Source organism: Stenella coeruleoalba, assembly GCF_951394435.1.
Source record: "Stenella coeruleoalba genome assembly, contig: scaffold_204, whole genome shotgun sequence".
In the NCBI taxonomy this organism is placed as follows: domain Eukaryota; kingdom Metazoa; phylum Chordata; class Mammalia; order Artiodactyla; family Delphinidae; genus Stenella; species Stenella coeruleoalba.
The window spans coordinates 260,869-273,779 of NW_027646216.1; the positions used below are offsets into that span (position 1 = coordinate 260,869).

The following is a 12,911-nucleotide window of genomic DNA, read 5'->3' on the forward strand; positions in this document are numbered from 1 at the left end:
GGACGTTCTGCCTCTTTTCCTATGCTTTCAATGCAATTCCAGTCTACCTCCTGAAATCGGTTTCCTGCAATTCTGCCCCGCTTTCAAGTCCTCTTGGCAGCCTTACTTCAGTCTATTTTTGGACGATAGCTGTCATTTATAACTCTGCAGGTTTGTGAATTACAGTGCCCCTGAGCTCCTTTCTTCAACTCGCTTTCTTGTGAGCTGGCCGCAACACCACAGGATGGCTTCAGGCCCTAATCTGGTTCCGGCCCGGCATGCTGAGCCTTTGGTTAATTCCTCTTCCTGGTAGGAAATGAGAGTTAAATTTGCACGTCCAGACACCTCCAGCTAGCCTCTCATTGGTTCTCGCTATTCCTGTTCATCTTCCGCAGAAATTGCAAACTGGGCCAAACAGGAGGTTAAAGGGACTGACTCTCCAAGTCGGGAGAGTGTTAGTAAAGTGTCTGGAATGTTGCACCCGAGTACCAGGGGAGGAAAACTGAGACATATTTGAACACGTCTCCCGTTCACATGGTTGATCATACTCTGGGTTCCACATGCATGTTTTAGCTGAAGGAAGAATACCTTAAACCTGGAGAGTTGAGACCCGTGTAATGGGTACCATGCAATATGACTTCAAAGGGTCTTCATTTGCTCACCGAACCTCTCCAATCCTATCACTGCTGCGTTTATGCCCCTGTACACACGCTTGATTCTCTTTTGGAGACATAGCAATCCATAGGTTTTAAGATACTTACTAGTCAGGTACATTCTTAAGCGTTTAATATGGGGTTTTGAGTCCATTTCGTTGAGCAAGGAGTAGCTCTTGTCTATTCCATATTTGGCTTAAGGAACTTTATCTGTGCTCATTTCAATCTCTGGTTTTATGCAGCACCCCAACTCACCTTTCCCCTTAAGCAAGCATAAGTTGGTTTTCTAAATTTGAGACCCTGTTCTGTTTTGGAATGCAGTTCCTGTGTAGCCAAGTTTACATTCCGTGTATTACTGATATCTTATGATGTTTCTTTTTCTGTGTGACTTATTTCAGTTAGAATCATCATACCTGAATCCACTCATTGTGCTGCTAAGGGCCTGATGACACAGATTTCATTGCTGAGTGATATTGCTTTGTAAGTAAATACCACAACTTCTTTATCCATTTTTCACTTTCTGCGATGTTGAACTTGTACTGTAAACGAGGTTCTTGTAAACAGAGCCGTTCCAAACTTTGGGGTGGCTGTGTCTTTTTCATTTTAATTTCCCTAAGCTATAGGACCATAAGTGGAAGTGCCCTAGGTTCTGATGCTTTGTTTTTTAGTTGTTTCAGGAAACACCATACACTTCTCCCAAGTGGTTCTTGGCAATTTTCATCCCGCCCATCAGCATAACAAGGCTCCCAGTTCTCCATGGCCTGTCCTGCCTTTCTGGATTTTACACTTTTATCAGATGGCCCTTTTGACCGGAGGGAAGTGAGACTTCATTGTAGTGCAGATTTCCTTTGCAAGCTTGCTTGGTTGGCCAAAAAGGGCGTATGCGTTTTTTCCTGAATATATTCAGGAAAAAACGCATACGCCCTTTTTGGCCAAGTGCATCATTGTGGACGTTCTGCCTCTTTTCCTATGCTTTCAATGCAATTCCAGTCTACCTCCTGAAATCGGTTTCCTGCAATTCTGCCCCGCTTTCAAGTCCTCTTGGCAGCCTTACTTCAGTCTATTTTTGGACGATAGCTGTCATTTATAACTCTGCAGGTTTGTGAATTACAGTGCCCCTGAGCTCCTTTCTTCAACTCGCTTTCTTGTGAGCTGGCCGCAACACCACAGGATGGCTTCAGGCCCTAATCTGGTTCCGGCCCGGCATGCTGAGCCTTTGGTTAATTCCTCTTCCTGGTGGGAAATGAGAGTTAAATTTGCCCGTCCAGACACCTCCAGCTAGCCTCTCATTGGTTCTCGCTATTCCTGTTCATCTTCCGCAGAAATTGCAAACTGGGCCAAACAGGAGGTTAAAGGGACTGACTCTCCAAGTCGGGAGAGTGTTAGTAAAGCGTCTGGAATTTTGCACCCGAGTACCAGGGGAGGAAAACTGAGACATATTTGAACACGTCTCCCGTTCACATGGTTGATCATACTCTGGGTTCCACATGCATGTTTTAGCTGAAGGAAGAATACCTTAAACCTGGAGAGTTGAGACCCGTGTAATGGGTACCATGCAATATGACTTCAAAGGGTCTTCATTTGCTCACTGAACCTCTCCAATCCTATCACTGCTGCGTTTATGCCCCTGTACACACGCTTGATTCTCTTTTGGAGACATAGCAATCCATAGGTTTTAAGATACTTACTAGTCAGGTACATTCTTAGGCGTTTAATATGGGGTTTTGAGTCCATTTCGTTGAGCAAGGAGTAGCTCTTGTCTATTCCATATTTGGCTTAAGGAACTTTATCTGTGCTCATTTCAATCTCTGGTTTTATGCAGCACCCCAACTCACCTTTCCCCTTAAGCAAGCATAAGTTGGTTTTCTAAATTTGAGACCCTGTTCTGTTTTGGAATGCAGTTCCTGTGTAGCCAAGTTTACATTCCGTGTATTACTGATATCTTATGATGTTTCTTTTTCTGTGTGACTTATTTCAGTTAGAATCATCATACCTGAATCCACTCATTGTGCTGCTAAGGGCCTGATGACACAGATTTCATTGCTGAGTGATATTGCTTTGTAAGTAAATACCACAACTTCTTTATCCATTTTTCACTTTCTGCGATGTTGAACTTGTACTGTAAACGAGGTTCTTGTAAACAGAGCCGTTCCAAACTTTGGGGTGGCTGTGTCTTTTTCATTTTAATTTCCCTAAGCTATAGGACCATAAGTGGAAGTGCCCTAGGTTCTGTTGCTTTGTTTTTTAGTTGTTTCAGGAAACACCATACACTTCTCCCAAGTGGTTCTTGGCAATTTTCATCCCGCCCATCAGCATAACAAGGCTCCCAGTTCTCCATGGCCTGTCCTGCCTTTCTGGATTTTACACTTTTTTCAGATGGCCCTTTTGACCGGGGTGAAGTGAGACTTCATTGTAGTGCAGATTTCCTTTGCAAGCTTGCTTGGTTGGCCAAAAAGTGCGTATGCGTTTTTTCCTGAATATATTCAGGAAAAAACGCATACGTCCTTTTTGGCCAAGTGCATCATTGTGGACGTTCTGCCTCTTTTCCTATGCTTTCAATGCAATTCCAGTCTACCTCCTGAAATCGGTTTCCTGCAATTCTGCCCCGCTTTCAAGTCCTCTTGGCAGCCTTACTTCAGTCTATTTTTGGACGATAGCTGTCATTTATAACTCTGCAGGTTTGTGAATTACAGTGCCCCTGAGCTCCTTTCTTCAACTCGCTTTCTTGTGACCTGGCCGCAACACCGCAGGATGGCTTCAGGCCCTAATCTGGTTCCGGCCCGGCATGCTGAGCCTTTGGTTAATTCCTCTTCCTGGTGGGAAATGAGAGTTAAATTTGCCCGTCCAGACACCTCCAGCTAGCCTCTCATTGGTTCTCGCTATTCCTGTTCATCTTCCGCAGAAATTGCAAACTGGGCCAAACAGGAGGTTAAAGGGACTGACTCTCCAAGTCGGGAGAGTGTTAGTAAAGCGTCTGGAATGTTGCACCCGAGTACCAGGGGAGGAAAACTGAGACATATTTGAACACGTCTCCCGTTCACATGGTTGATCATACTCTGGGTTCCACATGCATGTTTTAGCTGAAGGAAGAATACCTTAAACCTGGAGAGTTGAGACCCGTGTAATGGGTACCATGCAATATGACTTCAAAGGGTCTTCATTTGCTCACCGAACCTCTCCAATCCTATCACTGCTGCGTTTATGCCCCTGTACACACGCTTGATTCTCTTTTGGAGACATAGCAATCCATAGGTTTTAAGATACTTACTAGTCAGGTACATTCTTAGGCGTTTAATATGGGGTTTTGAGCCCATTTCGTTGAGCAAGGAGTAGCTCTTGTCTATTCCATATTTGGCTTAAGGAACTTTATCTGTGCTCATTTCAATCTCTGGTTTTATGCTGCACCCCAACTCACCATTCCCCTTAAGCAAGCATAAGTTGGTTTTCTAAATTTGAGACCCTGTTCTGTTTTGGAATGCAGTTCCTGTGTAGCCAAGTTTACATTCCGTGTATTAGTGATATCTTATGATGTTTCTTTTTCTTTGTGACTTATTTCAGTTAGAATCATCATACCTGAATCCACTCATTGTGCTGCTAAGGGCCTGATGACACAGATTTCATTGCTGAGTGATATTGCTTTGTAAGTAAATACCACAACTTCTTTATCCATTTTTCACTTTCTGCGATGTTGAACTTGTACTGTAAACGAGGTTCTTGTAAACAGAGCCGTTCCAAACTTTGGGGTGGCTGTGTCTTTTTGATTTTAATTTCCCTAAGCTATAGGACCATAAGTGGAAGTGCCCTAGGTTCTGTTGCTTTGTTTTTTAGTTGTTTCAGGAAACACCATACACTTCTCCCAAGTGGTTCTTGGCAATTTACATACCGCCCATCAGCATAACAAGGCTCCCAGTTCTCCATGGCCTGTCCTGCCTTTCTGGATTTTACACTTTTTTCAGATGGCCCTTTTGACCGGAGGGAAGTGAGACTTCATTGTAGTGCAGATTTCCTTTGCAAGCTTGCTTGGTTGGCCAAAAAGGGCGTATGCGTTTTTTCCTGAATATATTCAGGAAAAAACGCATACGCCCTTTTTGGCCAAGTGCATCATTGTGGACGTTCTGCCTCTTTTCCTATGCTTTCAATGGAATTCCAGTCTACCTCCTCAAATCGGTTTCCTGCAATTCTGCCCCGCTTTCAAGTCCTCTTGGCAGCCTTACTTCAGTCTATTTTTGGACGATAGCTGTCATTTATAACTCTGCAGGTTTGTGAATTACAGTGCCCCTGAGCTCCTTTCTTCAACTCGCTTTCTTGTGACCTGGCCGCAACACCGCAGGATGTCTTCAGGCCCTAATCTGGTTCTGGCACGGCACGCTGAGCCTTTGGTTAATTCCTCTTCCTGGTGGGAAATGAGAGTTATATTTTCCCATCCAGACACCTCCAGCTAGTCTTTCATTGTTTCTCACTATTCCTGTTCATCTTCCACATAAATTGCAAACTGTGCCAAACAGGAGGTTAAAGGGACTGACTCTATAAGTGGGGAGAGTGTTAGTAAAGCGTCTGGAATGTTGCACCCGAGTACCAGGGGAGGAAAACTGAGACATATTTGAACACGTCTCCCGTTCACATGGTTGATCATACTCTGGGTTCCACATGCATGTTTTAGCTGAAGGAAGAATACCTTAAACCTGGAGAGTTGAGACCCGTGTAATGGGTACCATGCAATATGACTTCAAAGGGTCTTCATTTGCTCACCGAACCTCTCCAATCCTATCACTGCTGCGTTTATGCCCCTGTACACACGCTTGATTCTCTTTTGGAGACATAGCAATCCATAGGTTTTAAGATACTTACTAGTCAGGTACATTCTTAGGCGTTTAATATGCGGTGTTGAGTCCATTTCGTTGAGCAAGGAGTAGCTCTTGTCTATTCCATATTTGGCTTAAGGAACATTATCTGTGCTCATTTCAATCTCTGGTTTTATGCAGCACCCCAACTCACCTTTCCCCTTAAGCAAGCATAAGTTGGTTTTCTAAATTTGAGACCCTGTTCTGTTTTGGAATGCAGTTCCTGTGTAGCCAAGTTTACATTCCGTGTATTACTGATATCTTATGATGTTTCTTTTTCTGTGTGACTTATTTCAGTTAGAATCATCATACCTGAATCCACTCATTGTGCTGCTAAGGGCCTGATGACACAGATTTCATTGCTGAGTGATATTGCTTTGTAAGTAAATACCACAACTTCTTTATCCATTTTTCACTTTCTGCGATGTTGAACTTGTACTGTAAACAAGGTTCTTGTAAACAGAGCCGTTCCAAACTTTGGGGTGGCTGTGTCTTTTTCATTTTAATTTCCCTAAGCTATAGGACCATAAGTGGAAGTGCCCTAGGTTCTGTTGCTTTGTTTTTTAGTTGTTTCAGGAAACACCATACACTTCTCCCAAGTGGTTCTTGGCAATTTTCATCCCGCCCATCAGCATAACAAGGCTCCCAGTTCTCCATGGCCTGTCCTGCCTTTCTGGATTTTACACTTTTTTCAGATGGCCCTTTTGACCGGGGGGAAGTGAGACTTCATTGTAGTGCAGATTTCCTTTGCAAGCTTGCTTGGTTGGCCAAAAAGGGCGTATGCGTTTTTTCCTGAATATATTCAGGAAAAAACGCATACGCCCTTTTTGGCCAAGTGCATCATTGTGGACGTTCTGCCTCTTTTCCTATGCTTTCAATGCAATTCCAGTCTACCTCCTGAAATCGGTTTCCTGCAATTCTGCCCCGCTTTCAAGTCCTCTTGGCAGCCTTACTTCAGTCTATTTTTGGACGATAGCTGTCATTTATAACTCTGCAGGTTTGTGAATTACAGTGCCCCTGAGCTCCTTTCTTCAACTCGCTTTCTTGTGACCTGGCCGCAACACCGCAGGATGTCTTCAGGCCCTAATCTCGTTCTGGCACGGCACGCTGAGCCTTTGGTTAATTCCTCTTCCTGGTGGGAAATGAGAGTTATATTTTCCCATCCAGACACCTCCAGCTAGTCTTTCATTGTTTCTCTCTATTCCTGTTCATCTTCCACATAAATTGCAAACTGGGCCAAACAGGAAGTTAAAGGGACTGACTCTCCAAGTGGGGAGAGTGTTAGTAAAGCGTCTGGAATGTTGCACCCGAGTACCAGGGTACGAAAACTGAGACATATTTGAACACGTCTCCCGATCACATGGTTGATCATACTCTAGGTTCCACATGCATGTTTTAGATGAAGGAAGAATACCTTAAACCTGGGTAGTTGAAACCCGTGGAATGGGTACCATGCAATATGACTTCAAAGGGTCTTCATTTGCTCACGAACCTCTCCAATCCTATCACTGCTGCGTTTATGCCCCTGTACACATGCTTGATTCTCTTTCGGAGACATAGCAATCCATAGGTTTTAAGATACTTACTAGTCAGGTGCATTCTTATGCGTTTAATATGGGGTTTTGTGTCCATTTCGTTGAGCAAGGAGTAGCTCTTGTCTATTCCATATTTGGCTTAAGGAACTTTATCTGTGCTCATTTCAATCTCTGGTTTTATGCAGCACCCCAACTCACCTTTCACCTTAAGCAAGCATAAGTTGGTTTTCTAAATTTGAGACCCTGTTCTGTTTTGGAATGCAGTTCCTGTGTAGCCAAGTTTACATTCCGTGTATTAGTGATATCTCATGATGTTTCTTTTTCTGTGTGACTTATTTCAGTTAGAATCATCGTACCTGAATCCACTCATTATGCTGCTAAGGGCCTGATGACATAGATTTCATTGCTGAGTGATACTGCATTGTATGTAAGTACCACAACTTCTTTATCCATTTTTCACTTTCTGCGATGTTGAACTTGTACTGTAAACGAGGTTCTTGTAAACAGAGCCATTCCAAACTTTGGGGTGGCTGTGTCTTTTTGATTTTAATTTCCCTAAGCTATAGGACCATAAGTGGAAGTGCCCTAGGTTCTGTTGCTTTGTTTTTTAGATGTTTCAGGAAACACCATACACTTCTCCCAAGTGGTTGTTGGCAATTTACATCCCGCCCATCAGAATAACAAGGCTCCCAGTTCTCCATGGCCTGCCCTGCCTTTCTGGATTTTACACTTTTATCAGATGGCCCTTTTGACCGGGGGGAAGTGAGACTTCATTGTAGTGCAGATTTCCTTTGCAAGCTTGCTTGGTTGGCCAAAAAGGGCGTATGCGTTTTTTCCTGAATATATTCAGGAAAAAACGCATACGCCCTTTTTGGCCAAGTGCATCATTGTGGACGTTCTGCCTCTTTTCCTATGCTTTCAATGCAATTCCAGTCTACCTCCTGAAATCGGTTTCCTGCAATTCTGCCCCGCTTTCAAGTCCTCTTGGCAGCCTTACTTCAGTATATTTTTGGACGATAGCTGTCATTTATAACTCTGCAGGTTTGTGAATTACAGTGCCCCTGAGCTCCTTTCTTCAACTCGCTTTCTTTTGAGCTGGCCGCAACACCGCAGGATGGCTTCAGGCCCTAATCTGGTTCCGGTACGGCACGCTGAGCCTTTGGTTATTTCCTCTTCCTGGTGGGAAATGAGAGTTAAATTTGCCCGTCCAGACATCTCCAGCTAGCCTCTCATTGGTTCTCGCTATTCCTGTTCATCTTCCGCAGAAATTGGAAACTGTGCCAAACAGGAGGTTAAAGGCGCTGACTCTCCAAGTGGGGAGAGTGTTAGTAAAGCGTCTGGAATGTTGCACCCGAGTACCAGGGGAGGAAAACTGAGACATATTAGAACACGTCTCCCGTTCACATGGTTGATCATACTCTGGGTTCCACATGCATGTTTTAGCTGAAGGAAGAATACCTTAAACCTGGAGAGTTGAGACCCGTGTAATGGGTACCATGCAATATGACTTCAAAGGGTCTTCATTTGCTCACCGAACCTCTCCAATCCTATCACTGCTGCGTTTATGCCCCTGTACACACGCTTGATTCTCTTTTGGAGACATAGCAATCCATAGGTTTTAAGATACTTACTAGTCAGGTACATTCTTAGGCGTTTAATATGCGGTGTTGAGTCCATTTCATTGAGCAAGGAGTAGCTCTTGTCTATTCCATATTTGGCTTAAGGAACTTTATCTGTCCTCATTTCAATCTCTGGTTTTATGCAGCACCCCAACTCACCTTTCCCCTTAAGCAAGCATAAGTTGGTTTTCTAAATTTGAGACCCTGTTCTGTTTTGGAATGCAGGTCTTGTGTAGCCAAGTTTACATTCCGTGTATTAGTGATATCTTATGATGTTTCTTTTTCTGTGTGACTTATTTCAGTTAGAATTATCGTACCTTAATCCACTCATTATGCTGCTACGGGCCTGATGACATAGATTTCATTGCTGAGTGATACTGCATTGTACGTAAGTACCACAAGTTCTTTATCCATTTTTCACTTTCTGCGATGTTGAACTTGTACTGTAAACGAGGTTCTTGTAAACAGAGCCGTTCCAAACTTTGGGGTGGCTGTGTCTTTTTGATTTTAATTTCCCTAAGCTATAGGACCATAAATGGAAGTGCCCTAGGCTCTGTTGCTTTGTTTTTTAGATGTTTCAGGAAACACCATACACTTCTCCCGAGTGGTTGTTGGCAATTTACATCCCGCCCATCAGCATAACAAGGCTCCCAGTTCTCCATGGCCTGTCCTGCCTTTCTGGATTTTACACTTTTTTCAGATGGCCCTTTTGACCGGGGGGAAGTGAGACTTCATTGTAGTGCAGATTTCCTTTGCAAGCTTGCTTGGTTGGCCAAAAAGGGCGTATGCGTTTTTTCCTGAATATATTCAGGAAAAAACGCATACGCCCTTTTTGGCCAAGTGCATCATTGTGGACGTTCTGCCTCTTTTCCTATGCTTTCAATGCAATTCCAGTCTACCTCCTGAAATCGGTTTCCTGCAATTCTGCCCCGCTTTCAAGTCCTCTTGGCAGCCTTACTTCAGTCTATTTTTGGACGATAGCTGTCATTTATAACTCTGCAGGTTTGTGAATTACAGTGACCCTGAGCTCCTTTCTTCAACTCGCTTTCTTGTGACCTGGCCGCAACACCGCAGGATGTCTTCAGGCCCTAATCTGGTTCTGGCATGGCACGCTGAGCCTTTGTTTATTTCCTCTTCCTGGTGGGAAATGAGAGTTAAATTTGCCCGTCCAGACACCTCCAGCTAGCCTCTCATAGGTTCTCGCTATTCCTGTTCATCTTCCGCAGAAATTGCAAACTGGGCCAAACAGGAGGTTAAAGGCGCTGACTCTCCAAGTGGGGAGAGTGTTAGTAAAGCGTCTGGAATGTTGCACCCGAGTACCAGGGGAGGAAAACTGAGACATATTTGAACACGTCTCCCGATCACATGGTTGATCATACTCTGGGTTCTACATGCATGTTTTAGCTGAAGGAAGAATACCTAAAATCTGGGTAGTTGAAACCCGTGGAATGGGTACCATGCAATATGACTTCAAAGGGTCTTCATTTGCTCACTGAACCTCTCCAATCCTATCACTGCTGCATTTATGCCCCTGTACACATGCTTGATTCTCTTTCGGAGACATAGCAATCTATAGGTTTTAAGATACTTACTAGTCAGGTACATTCTTAGGCGTTTAATATGCGGTGTTGAGTCCATTTCATTGAGCAAGGAGTAGCTCTTGTCTATTCCATATTTGGCTTAAGAAACTTTATGTGTGCTCATTTCAATCTCTGGTTTTATGTAGCACCCCAACTCACCTTTCCCCTTAAGCAAGCATAAGTTGGTTTTCTAAATTTGAGACCCTGTTCTGTTCTGTAATTCAGTTCCTGTGTAGCCAAGTTTACATTCCGTGTATTACTGATATCTTATGATGTTTCTTTTTCTGTGTGACTTATTTCAGTTAGAATCATCATACCTGAATCCACTCATTGTGCTGCTAAGGGCCTGATGACACAGATTTCATTGCTGAGTGATATTGCTTTGTAAGTAAATACCACAACTTCTTTATCCATTTTTCACTTTCTGCGATGTTGAACTTGTACTGTAAACGAGGTTCTTGTAAACAGAGCCGATCCAAACTTTGGGGTGGCTGTGTCTTTTTGATTTTAATTTCCCTAAGCTATAGGACCATAAGTGGAAGTGCCCGAGGTTCTGTTGCTTTGTTTTTTAGATGTTTCAGGAAACACCATACACTTCTCCCGAGTGGTTGTTGGCAATTTACATCCCGCCCATCAGCATAACAAGGCTCCCAGTTCTCCATGGCCTGTCCTGCCTTTCTGGATTTTACACTTTTTTCAGATGGCCCTTTTGACCGGGGGGAAGTGAGACTTCATTGTAGTGCAGATTTCCTTTGCAAGCTTGCTTGGTTGGCCAAAAAGTGCGTATGCGTTTTTTCCTGAATATATTCAGGAAAAATATATTCAGGAAAAAACGCATACGCCCTTTTTGGCCAAGTGCATCATTGTGGACGTTCTGCCTCTTTTCCTATGCTTTCAATGCAATTCCAGTCTACCTCCTGAAATCGGTTTCCTGCAATTCTGCCCCGCTTTCAAGTCCTCTTGGCAGCCTTACTTCAGTATATTTTTGGACGATAGCTGTCATTTATAACTCTGCAGGTTTGTGAATTACAGTCCCCTGAGCTCCTTTCTTTAACTCGCTTTCTTGTGACCTGGCCGCAACACCGCAGGATGTCTTCAGGCCCTAATCTGGTTCTGGCACGGCACGCTGAGCCTTTGGTTAATTCGTCTTCCTGGTGGGAAATGAGAGTTAAATTTGCCCATCCAGACACCTCCAGCTAGTCTCTCATTGGTTCTCGCTATTCCTGTTCATCTTCCGCAGAAATTGCAAACTGGGCCAAACAGGAGGTTAAAGGGACTGACTCTCCAAGTGGGGAGAGTGTTAGTAAAGCGTCTGGAATGTTGCACCCGAGTACCAGGGTACGAAAACTGAGACATATTTGAACACGTCTCCCGATCACATGGTTGATCATACTCTAGGTTCCACATGCATGTTTTAGCTGAAGGAAGAATACCTTAAACCTGGGTAGTTGAAACCCGTGGAATGGGTACCATGCAATATGACTTCAAAGGGTCTTCATTTGCTCACCGAACCTCTCCAATCCTATCACTGCTGCGTTTATGCCCCTGTACACATGCTTGATTCTCTTTCGGAAACATAGCAATCCATAGGTTTTAAGATACTTACTAGTCAGGTACATTCTTAGGCGTTTAATATGCGGTGTTGAGTCCATTTCGTTGAGCAAGGAGTAGCTCTTGTCTATTCCATATTTGGCTTAAGGAACTTTATCTGTGCTCATTTCAATCTCTGGTTTTATGCAGCACCCCAACTCACCTTTCCCCTTAAGCAAGCATAAGTTGGTTTTCTAAATTTGAGACCCTGTTTTGTTCTGTAATTCAGTTCCTGTGTAGCCAAGTTTCCATTCTGTGTATTACTGATATCTTATGATGTTTCTTTTTCTGTGTGACTTATTTCAGTTAGAATCATCATACCTGAATCGACTCATTGTGCTGCTAAGGGCCTGATGACACAGATTTCATTACTGAGTGATATTGCTTTGTAAGTAAATACCACAACTTCTTTATCCATTTTTCACTTTCTGCGATGTTGAACTTGTACTGTAAACGAGGTTCTTGTAAACAGAGCCGTTCCAAACTTTGGGGTGGCTGTGTCTTTTTCATTTTAATTTCCCTAAGCTATAGGACCATAAGTGGAAGTGCCCTAGGTTCTGTTGCTTTGTTTTTTAGTTGTTTCAGGAAACACCATACACTTCTCCCAAGTGGTTCTTGGCAATTTACATCCCGCCCATCAGCATAACAAGGCTCCCAGTTCTCCATGGCCTGTCCTGCCTTTCTGGATTTTACACTTTTTTCAGATGGCCCTTTTGACCGGGGGGAAGTGAGACTTCATTGTAGTGCAGATTTCCTTTGCAAGCTTGCTTGGTTGGCCAAAAAGGGCGTATGCGTTTTTTCCTGAATATATTCAGGAAAAAACGCATACGCCCTTTTTGGCCAAGTGCATCATTGTGGACGTTCTGCCTCTTTTCCTATGCTTTCAATGCAATTCCAGTCTACCTCCTGAAATCGGTTTCCTGCAATTCTGCCCCGCTTTCAAGTCCTCTTGGCAGCCTTACTTCAGTCTATTTTTGGACGATAGCTGTCATTTATAACTCTGCAGGTTTGTGAATTACAGTGCCCCTGAGCTCCTTTCTTCAACTCGCTTTCTTGTGACCTGGCCGCAACACTGCAGGATGGCTTCAGGCCCTAATATGGTTCCGGCCCGGCA

General features: G+C 43.7%; 1 long non-coding RNA gene across 3 annotated transcripts in view; it reads left to right on the forward strand.

The window, feature by feature from the left end:
• The window catches only part of LOC307181253, a 325,092-nt gene that overhangs the window by 259,100 nt on the left and 53,081 nt on the right, over positions 1-12,911 (forward strand). Inside the window, exon 1 of one of the 3 annotated variants that reach the window (XR_013826228.1) lies at positions 7,417-7,435. The exons of the other annotated variants lie outside the window; for them this stretch is intronic. This is a non-coding gene — a long non-coding RNA (uncharacterized lncRNA). Of the gene's footprint in view, positions 1-7,416; positions 7,436-12,911 lie in introns of those variants that run through there. 3 annotated transcript variants of the gene reach the window in all.